The following is a 14,901-nucleotide window of genomic DNA, read 5'->3' as shown; positions in this document are numbered from 1 at the left end:
AAGCAGTGGCTGTCCGAGCAGTTATTCTAAACAAACTTGTCACTGTCTGCTTTTTGTACATACCTCCGCATCACCGTCTTGAAAAACTTCAATTCCAGTCTTTAATAGACGAACTACCTGAACCTTATCTGGTCCTTGGGGACCTGAACGCACATAATGGTCTGTGGGGTGACTCCCGCTGTGATGCACGAGGTCGTCTCATTGAACAATTCCTCATTTCATCAGGTGCTTGTCTGTTGAATAGGAAACAGGCACCATAGTATAACCTTGCCAACAAACCTTACTCTTCGATAGACCTCAGTGTCTCATCTCCTTCACTTGTACCATTACTCCAGTGGAAAGTCATAAATAATCCATACGGAAGTGACCATTTTACTTTATTTTTGAGTACACCAATAATATATGAATGTCCTCCACATGTCCCCAAATGCCAGGTAAACAAAGCCGACTGGGAACAATTTCAAAAGCTTACTCACTTAAATTGGACTGACATATGCGGATTGGGCATAGATGAAGCTGTGCAGTACTTCACGGCTTTTTTACTGACGCAGCAGCCAAGTGCATTCCACAAACATCTGGACAGCCCGGCAAACGACACGTCCTGTGGTGAAACACTGAATGTCAGAATGCGCAAAAGTAACAGAACAGTACCTTGGCGTGTGAATCGCTTCAGGCGATCTAAACGTAACAATAACCCTGATACTATCACCAAGTTCAATCTCGCGAAAAAAGAACTTCAACGGATGACAAACTCGGCTAGGGATTTTTATTATCGGGTGCAGCTTCAAACTCTGCCTAAAAGTAATCCCAAAAAGTTTTGGCGTTCTATCCTTCCTAAATCCACTTTACCGTCTTCATTCACCTCTGATGGCGAAACATTATGTGACGCAGCTGATATATCAAATGCCTTCAATGACTATTTTAGTTCCAATTCTTCTGTTGACAATAACATTGTTCCTCCCTTCCAAAATTGTCTCTCTAATATCTCCACTGGGAATATTACAATTACCGCAGAGGGCATTCTGAACCTTATATTGAATCTGGACGTAAAAAAATGCAGTGGTCCTGATTGCATTCCCAATGCATTTCTACTCCGGTATTCCCAATGGTGTTCTCGGTACCTTGAAATATTTTTAACATATCTGTGCGCACCGGTACCGTTCCCTCGTCCTGGAAAATAGGGAAAGTTCTTCCTCTTTTCAAATCCGGCGATAAGCACTCCTTTTCCAATTATAGACCAATTTCATTAACCTCATACTCTTGTAAAACGCTTGAACACGTAATCTTTAAGCATATTATGAACTTCTTCGAGTCTAATAATCTTCTGTCCAATTTTCAACATCGGTTTCGACGCGGGTTCAGCACGGTGACACAACTTATTGCCTTTTCACATGACATTTCCATGAACCTTGACGCAGGATATCAGATTGACGCCATCTTTATCGATTTTTCTAAAGCCTTTGACACTGTTATTCATTCAAGACTCTTGCACAAATTAAACAAGATCCTCAATAACCCACAATTAGTTCACTGGATTAATTGCTTTCTTTCGAACCGATCTCAATTTGTGTGCTTTGATTCCGTTGCTTCTTCCCCGGCCAAAATCACTTCTGGTGTTCCGCAGGGCTCATTCCTCGGGCCTTTGTTATTTTTGCTTTATGTTAATGACTTGCCTGATATTGTTCATTGTAAGATTCGTTTGCACGCTGATGATTGTGTTTTATATCATGTAATCCACTCGCCCAATGATCACATCTTTCTCAACGATTCATTTGCATCTTTCTGCAACTGGTGCCGTTCCTGGCAAATAAACATTAACTACAAAAAAACTCTGTTCATGTCCTTTACTAATGAATTAGTTCTTTCAGATTTCAACTACTCACTTAATGAACTGTCTTTGTTGAGAGTTTACCATCATATTGATTACATTACTTCTAAAGCGCTAAAAAAACTTTGTTACCTCCGGCGTACACTATCTGCGGCCCCTAGCGATACATAACTAACTGTGTACAAGACCCTTATCCGCCCCGTGCTCGAATACGCGTCACCTGTATGGAACCCCTACAACCAGTGTGAAGTAAAACAAATAGAATCGGTACAGAAAAAGGCCATTAGATTCATCTTCAGGCGTTATGACTCTGCTTTTTCTCCTACGTCAGCATTACCATCTTTGAACCTATCTCTACTTTCATCGCGAAAGAACATTGAGTCTCTCAAGTTATTACATTCTATATTTTATTCGACGTGCAAACTTTCAAAAGACCACTACTTAACATGTTCCAGACCTTTTTCAACACGTCAATACCATTCTTTGAATATGACACCATTCTACGCCCGTACTAACACGTTTAAATTTAGCTTCTTTCCACGAACTGTTGAACTTTGGAATAACTTATCCCGTGACATACGTTCTTTGCCCTTAAATGAATTCTTGTTATCCATAAATACCCTTGGACAGTTTGTCCTTTTCCGTTTCACTGTTTACTGTGTTTACTGTGTTCTCTTCCTTGCCACCATGTCTTCATTATGCCACCATGTGATGCCATGTATTGCCACTTTGTATTTTGCTTTCCTTCGCAAAGTATTACACCATGTTTTGTACCGCCCTGTTACCCACTCCTGCCATGGCCCTAACGGGTTGCAGTATGTAAAAATAAATAAATAAATAAACAGGGCATGGAGGTTGCTGCGGAACTCGCCGACAGCGGAAAACTTTGAGAGCTTTAAGAAAATAAAATCTCGAGGCAGGAGAACGTGTCGGCAGGCCAGAAGAGAAAGCTGGCACAAGTTTTTATCAGGGATAAATTCATATTCACAAGAGGCCAAAGTCTGGAACATGGTTTGAAGGGTAGCAGGAAGACAAGTACACTCACTCCCACTCGTAAACACACAGGGTGGCAGCCTGGAAGATCAGGCGAACTTTCTCGGTGCACACTACGAGCAAGTGTCTAGCTCGTCACACTATAGTGAAGCTTTCCAAGGATATAAAGCAAGGATAGAAAAGCAGAAACTAGAATACAAGTGCGAAAATCACGAGGCATACAACCAACCTTTCAACTTAGCTGAGCTACAAACATCACTAAACTCTTGCAGTATTTCTACCCCAGGCTATGACAGTGTCACGTATTAAATGTTGAGAAACCTGCCGCTAAAAACTCGGAACACTTTATTCTCTCTATACAATGCTATCTGGCTTTCTGGCACCCATCCCTGCTTCCTGGAAAGAGGCTATTGTTATTCTTATTTTAAAACAGGGTAAGGACCCTTCCTCAGTTTCAAGTTATAGGCCAATTGCACTAATCGGTTGCCTTTGTAAACTTCTTGAAAAATGAAAAACCGCCGGCTTTTACATTTTCTTGAAACACACAATCTGCTTGACCAGTTCCAGTGTGGGTTTCGAGAGGGTAGATCAACCACCGACCATCTGGTGCTTATCGAGGCACAGATCCGGGACGCTTTCGTCCACAGACAATACTTCCTCTCGGTGTTTCTTGAAATCGAGATGGCTTACGGCACAACATGGCGTTTTGGCATATTAAGAGACTTGTCTCACCTTGGTGTGCGTGGTAGAATGCTTTCCATAATAGAGAGTTACTTGTCCAATCGGACATTCCGTGTCCGTGTGGGCAGTATTCTCTCCCAAACTTTTGTGCAAGAAACGGGAGTACCGCATGGTGGTGTACTTCGTTGTACACTTTTTATTATCAAACTTAATTCCTTGCACCTGTCCATCCCCCGCAACATGTTCTATTCCACATATGTCGATGACGTCCAGCTTGGCTTTAAGTCATGTAACCTAGCAATGTGTGAGCGGCAGGCACAGTTAGGTTTAAACAAGGTCTCCAAATGGGCAGAGGAAAACGGATTCCGGCTGAATCCAGAAAAAAGCACGTGTGTGTTGTTCTCCCGAAAAAGAGGCGTGCACTCAGAACCTGACATTGAACTGAATGGTCAACGTCTGTCTGTCAATGCGGAGCATAAATTCTTAGGCCTAATCTTGGACAGCAAGTTGATCTTCGTACCACACATCAAGTATTTAAAAACAAAATGTTTAAAAGCCATGAATGTTATAAACGTGTTGTCACGTACTACGTGGGGTAGTGACAGGCAATGTCTCATGAACCTGTATAGAAGCCCCATTCGCACCCGATTAGATTATGGGGCCGTTGTTTATCAGTCTGCGACTCAAAGTGCTTTGAAGATGCTGGATCCCGTGCACCATTTGGGCATCCACCTTTTTACGGGTGCTTTTCGCACCAGCCCCGTAGAAAGCCTTTAAGTTGAGTCAAATGAGTGGTCACTTCATCTGCAAAGAACTTACATGTCCTTTGCTTACTTCCTTAAGGTGAAAGCAGACAAGAAGCACCCCTCATACTCTACTATTAATGATTTGCCGAGCTCCATTCTATTTTAAAACAGGCCTTCGATGAGGCAGCCCTTCTCAGTTCACGTGAAGGGTCTAGCTGACAAAACTGGAGTGTCACTTGAACAAAGTTTAATGGCTCCTGTAGCATACCCGCCACCATGGCAGTGCCAGACTATAAACTGCGATGTGTCTTTTCTAGAAGTTACAAAACATGTGCCTATTGCCGATATCCGAACACACTTCCTGCCACTTCAACACAAATACACACGTCCTGAGTTCTTTACAGATGCCTCCAAGTCTAACTCCTCTGGGTCCTACGCTGCTCTCGGCCCATCTTTTTCGGATGCTGGCCCTCTACACCCAGGCTCAAGTATCTTCACAGCGGAAGCTTATGCGATACTTGTGGCGGCTAAACACATCAAGCAATTACATATACAAAAAGCAGTAATTTTACGGACTCCCTCAGTGTGGTAACGGCTCTGCACACTCTTAAAAAACAAAAAAAAAACCAGTCCTTGACTCAGTTTACTCCATTTTGTGCACACTATACACACTCAAACAACATGTTGTAGTGTGCTGGGTGCCAGGGCACCGTGAGATCCTAGGCAACGTGAGGGCGGATCAGCTCGCTGCATCCGTCCACAAAAGTACTGCCCCGACACCCATACCAATCCCGGCCCTTGATCTTAAGCCGTCTCTCAAACGAAACCTCAGACACTACTTGCAGAGCAAGTAGGATACACACACACAAAACAAATTACACATTATTAAGCCACACCTTGGTCATTGGCTGCCAGTATCAAAATCGCGTCATACATAGGTAATACTAACGAGACTCAGGATGGGACACACATACACGACACACACATATCTTTTGTCCGGTGGCGATCCACTATTGTGTGACAGATGTGGTGAAGCATTAACAGTCCTTCAGATGCTAATCCAGTGCAAACAGCTAGAAACTCTAAGAAAACAACATTTTCCATTACCCTACCGACAACATATACCTTTACACCCTGCAATGTTCGTCGGTAGGGGGCCGCTTTTTAGTCATAAATCATTGTTAGCGTTTTTAAAATAAATTCGTAGTTTTCATATCATATACCCGGGCATCCCGTACCACGACCTCTCCAGGGAGGTTTTTGCTGCGGTGGCTACACAGGAAAGCACTTGCCTCACGGCCCTTGGACGCAAGGGTATGAATGAGTGAGGTACTTGTGCTAATGCCATACATGTCCACCATCATTTTTCATTATCACCAACTTTTTTCACCTATTCACACCACACACACCTTTCACGGCATTGTCATGATTTTATTACTTGTATGTTTTTACCCGCCTTACAGCGACGAGCTTTATGGCCCTTATACAGCCGCTTATCACAATCATTCTCCATATTTTTTGTAAGATGAACTGGCGCTCTTCGGCCGTGAAATAGCCGTTGCGCCACAAAACATCAAACATCATCATCGTCGCTGTCGCTGGTCTTCCACTGCCGACGTTTGCGTTTGGCTTCTCTGGTTCACGCCTCGTCAGAGTTCATGTCAGCACTTGCGAACGCGATAGGATTTGGTAAACCTTGCAATGCTGGCGACGGCCAGGAAAGGTATTCGCACACTAGCAGTAATCATGCCGCGATGGCGTCCCGCCCTTTGGCGCGATTCCATGGCACGCAGCGGCGCGCTTTTCTCATTTTCGGCCCTTAGAGATTCTCGAGGCGCGTGCAGCGCGCGCACCAGCCGGCTCACAGCTTGTTCTCGCCGACAGATGGAGAGAGATGGCGCGGGTGAGATGATTCCATCTCAATATTACATCTAAGAAGGGGAGTGCCAAATATTTCTCTTTCCACAGTGAACGGTATGTTTGACTCAACAAAACTGAAGAATGCGAGCAATTTTTTGACCTCGCCTGAGTTCACCCCACAGAAGCAATTGACCACATACCGCGCCAACACCTTGGGTTTCTGGCTGTGTTCTGTTGTCACAGGGCAACCTTCGACATAATTTTGCTTGACCTGACGAAGAGCCCATGATTGGGGCTGCATCACGCCTAACCGTACCGTACAGCCGCAGGCGCCATTGATATTCACTTCGTTCGGGTGCATGACGATTCTGCGCTGGCAACTGCAGCAAAGGCGTGGGTCTCTACGAAAGTGCACTTGTGCACTGCGTTTCTCATAGAAGCGATCCTAAGCGCGTGTCCCCAATGTGTAACGGCAACGCAATAACCAGGTGCCGACGCACCGACAGTTCGCGTGTGACAGGCCACGTGCTTCAAAAAAGAAACAACACAATAGTATTAAAAGGCGTCAAAAGCACGCCTTTAAAGCGCCAGTCAAGCGGCTCTGAAACGCCCATAAAAAGCTCGCGCATTTTTCCTGAGCGTGATCAACTTCCTTACACGTGTAGAGACGTCAACTCGGCGATCATTGACGTTGACTTCATTACTTTTTGCTGAGAACTGGTTTAGAGCAATCGACGAGCTGCGTGCTACGTCAGGGCGCCGATCACCGAGTTGATGTCACTGCGCGTATAAGGAGGTTGATCACGCGCAGAAAAAATTCGCGAGCTTTTCCTGTGCGTTTCGGAGCCTCTTGACCGGCCCTTTAATCCTTCCGCAGAATCGCAGAACACGCCGTCGAGCAACAACACCACGCAAGTTCACGAGTACTCGTGAAAATAAAGTGGCACCGTCTCGATTTCGGGGGGGGGGGGGGCGGGGGGGGGGAGGTTGGGCCTTCTGGGGCCTCCTTTTGGTTACGTTCCTGTCACTTAGGGCTGGTAAAGAGGCCCAGGCAAGTGTCGAAACGAGTCGAAATTGTGTGATTCAAAAGTATATTTCATATGCGATGTGAAGTCGCGGTGCCTATGCCTACGCATGTCTAAAATTTAGACAAAAGCGCAAGTAGGTTAACGCGTATTTGCGTCATACACTGAGAGATAGTTTTTTGGGGACGATAACTTCCACGTGATTTCACGTCGTGTTGTACAGTGACTGGTAAATGTACTAAGAAAATGATAGTGAGCCTAGTAAGCAATCAGCGGCGCGGCAGCTCACCTTGAATCGTTCATGAGGTGGCGTGCGCCAGCTTGGTGAATCGTTTGTAGACGCAGCGAGTGCGAGTGACCGTGACAAGGTCGTGCCCATAATACGTACGTTCGAGGATAATAATTCAGCTCTTCGGCAAACTTTGCCACGTGTTTCCAAGTGCACAGTGCAGAAACAAAACAAAGCACACGCAGCCCGTTCACTCGTTTGCTGCCACAACGGTAGCGTTTGTTTAAGCTGGCTGTCCCAGCGTTCGATCTTCCGGTCTTCGGGCAGCTTCGCGTTGTCTCGGCTTCTCCACAGACGGGACCACGACGCTATTTCCTGTCCGAAACGAAACTGGCTGGCTGACCCTCTGGCTAGTTCTGGGTGCGAGAGATCTGCCAGAAGTCTGAAAATCTAAGATCCCCATTGAGTCAAAAGAGTATTGCGTTCGGCTAATGAACAATAAAGCAATGTCTTTACTTAAGCTGACAAATTCTCATCATAGAGGTACATTTTGAAAACAGCGCACATTCGCAAGGCGAGACGACAAGGCGGAGTGGTATTCGTCAGCGCACTGGTATCTAGGAGATACCAGTGCGCTGATAAAAACTGGATTGAAATATGACCTTGCGCATAGCACAATTCATTATTTCTTCAATTGCAGTACTGCCAGTCACTGAGGAGTCGTAGAAGGGAGTGGGTTAACAGTTTGATATACGAATCATGGAGAACTTGAGCCAGCACATATGCCTAACGAAAACTGCCCTTGCAGTACTTTTTAAAGCCATTGTAATTGTCATCAAACTTTGCTCTAGTGCCCTCGAACGAAGACTAGGATCAATCACTCGATAAATCAATCATTCAATTTATCGATGAAATAATCATCAATCAATCACGATCAATAACAAATGCTAACAGTGTCATAAATTAGAGCCAGACAACGCAAATGTGTGAAAAATAGACATTGGGCTAAATTGTTAGTTGCCAGAAACTAGGTAAATCTATATATCTAATTTATGTTAGCATAATAATTCCCAGGCCTTTCAACTTTACTGACTCTCTGACAGATTGAGTTTGAAACAGAAAACTTGAGGGATGAAGTTTGTTGAGTTATGCAGTTTTTGTGGAGTACGCCATATTCATGATAAGGCTTTATTTTCCTCATTTTTACATTCTGGTTCGTGGCTGATTGCCAATGGCATTGAAGAGCGCACCACATTGGATAAAAAGTGAAGTCGCAGGACACCACTAACGACATTGCCAGGCAGTGTGTGTGGCGTAGTGCATTCACGAAAGTCCATTCTTGTGTTTTGTTTCCGTAAATATTAGTGAACCTTTCCCAACCGCTTGAAGCATGGCTCCATAACAAGGATGAAGTTTTGATTCTTTTCGCTACGTAGGCTCACCATATTTGCCTAAAATGCAATAACACTTGTGCCTTCCCTTTGCGTGTGTGTTCGCTCTGTAACCTAGTGTGCGCTGCCATTTGGCCTAGCATCATTTTTGCACGTTTTACGCAAGTGCCATTGAGCAACCTACGCTACGAAAATATTTGTTTCAGTGAAAAAGCATGGGTCTGCTGAGCAGCACATATCAACGGTATATATTAAAACAGCGGCATTTGAAATTCATTGAATGATCGATGAATTCAATGAAATGGGCGTGACCTTTAGGCCAAGTAAAACGTTATCGACAATGTGTGTGATAAATATTTACTGAATATGTGCTGTTATTTTGTTAGTTACAGCCCATCATACACCGCAGCGGTCGCCTCTTACCCCACGTAAGTAAAGCTTTTAAATATGGATGCTGCACTTGATAAGTACTATAGGTTAAGAACGCAAATATAATCTAGTTGGTATGTGAGCCCTCGTTTGGTTGAGGCCGTACGCACGGGACGAGGACGAAGAAGAAATACAAGAGAGGCACTGACGTGCAAGTAAGTTTCATTAGGAAAAAATGGCAGTATATTCGCGGAGTGAATGATGGATAGTGGGGCGAAGCATTCGTCCGTTCATTCGTTCTTGCTTCCTCCAGCCATGCGTGCGTCTGTGTGGCAACCCGTGCACCCATCCGCCCGTCCGTGCGTGCGTCTGTTCATGCGTCCGCGCGTTCATCTGTGCATCCGTCCCTGCTTTCGTTCATGCTTCCGCTCCTGCATCCGTCCATGCTTCCATTCGTCCGTGCAGCCATCCGTGCGTCCGTCCATGCATCTGTCTGTGTGTCCGCTCGTCCACCAACATATTCGACCACTTTTTTTGTTGTTGTTGTTGTTGCCGTCATCGTCGTCGTCGTAGTTGTTCCCCGTACAAGTAGTATCGCACAGGTTGCATTTGGTGTGACGGCCATCTTTTACAACTTGCAGAATATGGTCGTGAACATGCACAAACGCTTTGTATTACAACAAAAAAATGGCAGCATATCCACGGAGTGTATAATGGAGAGTGGGGTGAAGCATTCTTCCGTCCATGCGTCCGTCTGTGTGACCGTCCATGCGTCTGTTCGTGCGCCCGTCCCTGCGTTCGTTCATGCATCCGCCCCTGCGTCCTTTCATGCGTCCATCCAGGCATCTGTCTGTGTGTCCGTTCGTCCATCTATTCAACACTTCAAGTCCCACCATCTCGCATCTTTTTATCATATATTCCTCATATGGAAGCACCGCCATCCAGCGGGCATTCCACGGAGTGAATGAGAGGAGGCACACACACAGTTTCTTACGGCTTGCGCTTCGTGGCTACTTCCCACCTTTAACCACCTCGAGTTCATGGTATATACTAGTTCACTGTATTCATGGCACTGCGGCCCGACGCTCGCTAAATTTTTCTAAAACTTAGGAGGTTACGCCCAGTGAGTACAACGTAGCAACCCTTTCTTGTCTTCTGCGCGTTGTTGAACAATAAAAAATTCGCAGCTTGCGCGTTAACTAAAAGCCGAATTCTCCTGTCTCTCAGCCCCCCTTAGCAGCCATTGGCATGTACATTGAGCACTATCTTTTATTGTTCATTAACGCACAGAAGAAATCTCTCACCGGCACCACCTTGGAAGTCAAAATGTTATACTTGTTACCCCCTACTACAACGGCTACGAGGGACAAGCGGGTGCTGCTATAAGAAGCTTCGCCCCTAAACATCAGCAGGTATTGATAGGTGTGATACACCGTAACTAAAAAAAAATCACAGCATATCCACGGAGTGAGTGATGATGAGTGGGGCGAAGCGTGTATAATCCATCTGTGTGTCCGTCTGTCCGTGCATGCGCTCATGCATTCGATCGCACTCGAGAATGCAGGCAACGTGCGGGTAACACCAACGAGACGCGAGCCAAGCAAGCCGAGCGCAAGCGTCTTCAGTGTGCCTGCCACTCTGCTTCGTTCATGCCGCAGAACGATCCGCCACGTACGGCGACTATCCAGGAGACTGTGAAAGGCACTCGTCTTCGACGCACTCTGGCAAAGTGCGTGCAACAGCCAGTCGGAGAGTAGCAGAAGTGTAACGCCATCTTGGAAATTACACGAGAAACGGTCAACTATTTTTTGCCTTCTTTCTTTTCTTGTCTCTTCTTCTCTAGTTTACGCGTGACTAGTGACAAGGCTAGTCAAAGAGGAGCTTCGCCCCTAGAACGCCCCAAGCAAGAACACACAGTGAAACTGTGGAAGGAATTGTTAAAAGTACTGCACTAGTACACCAATTCTGCGTAACGCACCTAAAATGTTCCTTTAGGTCACGCTGTAATGAAGTACTCCATTGTTGAAATCGTCTGGAGCTCGTGCACATACCGAAAAACGCCGAGCAAGCGCCCTATTTTTCACCGTTAGGTGAATGATAATTCAACAAGATTTGAGGGAGCGCTTGCTCGGCGCCGGACCAAAATTGGAGATGGTGACTGGAGTCTTTAAGAAAAAATTATACGTTGAGGTTTCTAATAAAAAGGGTTTATATATATCCTGCTTTTGTTCTCTCTGGTCACTCTCAAACTCGTATCGGACGCAAACAAATAATTCGGACGCAAACAAAAAACAAGAATTAGACGCAAACAAAAAAATTCAAGTCGTCGCACTGAGTCACCAGAGACCTGCGATCTTCTGGTGCTGCATCGCTTATATCGGAGATCCTTGTGTGCAGCGCACCATTTTCTGAATCATCTAGTGAATTTGATATGACACACCCAGTGAATGTTAGAGGCATGGTTTCTATCGAAGCGGCTGCCCAAGCTTGGGATACAAAGCACTATACAAATATTTATTTACTTTATTTTTTAAATGGCCTCAAGGTACATACTGCACATTATAGAGGGCAGTGGCAAGCATGAATAGATAAAAAAAAACGAAAGGATACATGAACGAAACAGTTTGGTTGGTACAGTACCATGTATAATAAAGACGAAAAGCAAAGGATAAGACCACTTTGAACACTGGTTATAAAAGATGCACCACTCAATTTAGTAATCAAGACATGAATATTATAATAACAAAAAAACAAGGGCAAGAGCTCCAAACCCCAAACAAGTAGAGAGAAAAAAAGAAAACAGACGGCAGAATTTCATAATTCTAGATCACGTTTCCAAGAGCATGTTTGAAAGTAACTGAATCACGTATTCTTACTACAGATGATGGCAGATTATTATAGTCGACTGATATTTTCGGGAAAAACAACTGTGACTGATGACAGTGTTCGAAAATGATACCCTGGCTTTATGACAACGTTTCCTAGGAGCACATTTGAATGGTGGTGGGGGAGCGAAGAGTGACAAGAGAGTGGTGTTTTCATAATATTGTCACGTGCTTGCGGCAAGAAAGATATGTACGCATGTGCTAAGAAGAACTATAGAAAGAACGAAACAAAAGAACTCGCTTCCGCGTTGTAATAAATAAGCCACCGACCTACACTTGGTCTCTTCACTTGGTCTCTTCACTTTATGTTATGTTTTTAAAGACGGTATTTTTGCTTGGAGTACTTCAACGTAAAGCTTCGTCTGTCTTTCTGTACATTTGTTCGTTTGTCCACCACAACGACCACGTATACGCAGCGCTCACCAATACTGCTCAAGTTTCAGCGTTCATACTTGTGCGATTGCCAATTAAAAAGCAATTATTGCGTACACCTGAGACACCATAACAAGTCAATGTTATGTATGTGTGTCTTTATACTACAGAAGACGTACATAAGTAATTCTAAGGACCGTAGCGGTTATCAAGTTGCACTGACAATGGAACGTGATGCTCAAAATTTTAAGTACTTCCAACGCTTTGCTAGGACGACACGGTGGTGGCCGCTGCCCGTCACTTTACGATCTACACCTTATTGCTTCCGGAAAAAGCGCGCACGCCTTCATTCGTTTTCGAAGATAACTGTCAGATAGCACCCGTGTCTAACGTGGCTCGACGCACTCGTTTGTTTTCTCTGTACGGATCTAGACTCATTAATGCAGCGGCTCCAGAACGGAATTCACCAATTTTCTAGCACAGGACATGAAATAAAGGTTTTCTTTACTCTCTCCAGATGCAGCACTATCGTCTTTCGACGACATTTACAATGAAACGTGCGGATACGGGGTCAACTTTTTTTATTTGAAGATTTCACATATGCACACCATGCTTTTATTCGTTTGAAAACTAACCCTTTTTGTACATTTGACGGGTAGATTCACGATGTTTTGGCCTCCTAGTGGCTGCATTGGAAGGGTATGCTTTTTACTCATTCAGTCATTAGACTTGTCTTTCACGTTTTACCAAAACCATGTTTGTTGACAGTGCCGCCGACGCCTACAGAAGTACATGCTTCCGTACGACTCTGCTTACTCTAAATGAGTCAAAACACCAATTGCTACCAATTGCCTGGAGTCTGCTTGAATGAGATCGTGGCCTCACTCTATGCAGAAGAGTTCTGATAATCAATTGGTAAGGCTCTATTCAGCAGACTTTATTCGTAATGACTTTCTCAAAAACCCTTCTTCGGAAGGCGAAGGGCTCCGAAAGGACAGCGTCCAGCCCCATTCATAAAAGAGGCAAGCCCGCCGTAGTACCGTACGTCCACCAACTTTCCCACAGCCTCCAGAAGACTGTCAATAAGCACGATATGCACATGGTCTTTCCTGCACAACATAGCATGGCTGCACTGTGTCCGCGGGTCAACCACGTTGACAAGAATACCAGAAGCCAGAAGCACAGCAGACCTTATGAGAAATGAACGGCGGGCGTTGTATATGTTCATTGTCGCGTTATGTTGAGCAGAAACCGATAAATGCAGGTCGGCCGAGCGTCAGGCTGATCCGCTCACTGGCATAGTGAAGGCATCATCTTCTTTCGTGTGCTATTCTTCATCGTATCTTCTATAAGGGCAAACAATTCTGCCAGAAACGATACCACGTAATACATGCTTCTGGCATTACCCTCGCTCCCCAGGAAGCGTCGTCGCTGCTGCTGAAAAACATTTATTTACAGATGTTATTTACAGGGAGGGTGGGAACGGTCCTTAAGGGGCCGCCCCGTACAAACACCAGGTGAGCTCCCTCTTACGGGAGCACATTGGCGTTGGCCGCGGCCCGGGCACGCTCGACCAGGGCCAGTTGGGCCGTCAGGTCAGAGCAGCCGAGCAGGGCTGCCTCCCAGTCCTCCCGCGAAGGGTTGGGTAGTGGGGTAAGGTTTGAGGTTTTTTGGCATGCCCACACCATGTGGAAAATGTCAGAGGAATTTTCCTCACAATGCGGGCACTTCCCCGTGCAAGCGGGGTCAAAGTGTTTTATGATTGCCGAGCACAATAGAATTTTAGTATAAAGGCGAAGAAGGATTCGCTCCTCCGCCTTCGCGAGGCCCTTACAGGGTTTCGGATAGACGTTATGGCCGGATTTATAAAATTGTGTGACCTCCTTGAAGGTGTAGGCGGGATTGGGTTCGAGTTACGGATCGGTAGGGGACGAGGATGGTGCCCGGAGAGTGAGCGCGCGGGCGGCGGCATCGGCCGTCTCATTACCATCGAGGCCCGTGTGAGCCGAAGTCCATATGATCGTTCGGTGCGCGGGGGCACCTAGGTAGCTGCTGTTCTGCAAAATTTTATAAGCACGGTACGGAATGTAACCCTGTTCAATATTGCGACAGGCACCCCTTGATTCGGTGATGATGACCCTCGAGTCCTGATCTGCGGCGGCTAGTGGGATGGCGATCTCCTCCGCGTGCGTAATGTTATGTGCACGGAATGTAGGTCCGTTTACAACGGTGTTTTGGTGGACGACCGCAGCCGTGTACCAACCACCGTGGTGCGGGCCGGAGGCGTCCACGTAGAATACTCCGAATTTGTGGCCGCAGTGTCGAGCCAAAGCTTCCGCCCGCGCGAGGCGTCGGCCACTGTAGTCATCTCGGGTCATGTTAGCCGGAAGAGGGCGCACGTGCAAGGAGTATCGCCAAACTTCTGCAATCCGTACGCGCTCTTCCGTGTGTATTGAATGATTGATGTGTAGCCGGGCAAGGAGGCGGCGACCCAATGGTGTTTTAGAGAGTCTAGTATATTG

At 45.7% G+C, this 14,901-nt stretch overlaps 1 protein-coding gene across 1 annotated transcript in view; it reads left to right on the top strand.

The window, feature by feature from the left end:
* The window catches only part of LOC142818071 (uncharacterized), a 294,427-nt gene that overhangs the window by 21,882 nt on the left and 257,644 nt on the right, over window positions 1-14,901 (top strand). Inside the window, exon 2 of the mRNA XM_075896326.1 lies at window positions 9,140-9,181. The gene's annotated coding sequence lies outside the window, so the exon portion shown is untranslated. The remainder of the gene's footprint in view (window positions 1-9,139; window positions 9,182-14,901) is intronic.

Source organism: Rhipicephalus microplus, chromosome 5 (genome assembly GCF_043290135.1).
Source record: "Rhipicephalus microplus isolate Deutch F79 chromosome 5, USDA_Rmic, whole genome shotgun sequence".
In the NCBI taxonomy this organism is placed as follows: Eukaryota; Metazoa; Arthropoda; class Arachnida; order Ixodida; family Ixodidae; genus Rhipicephalus; species Rhipicephalus microplus.
The sequence above is the reverse complement of the archived record's forward strand: the minus strand, read 5'-3'. Positions and strand labels throughout refer to the sequence as shown.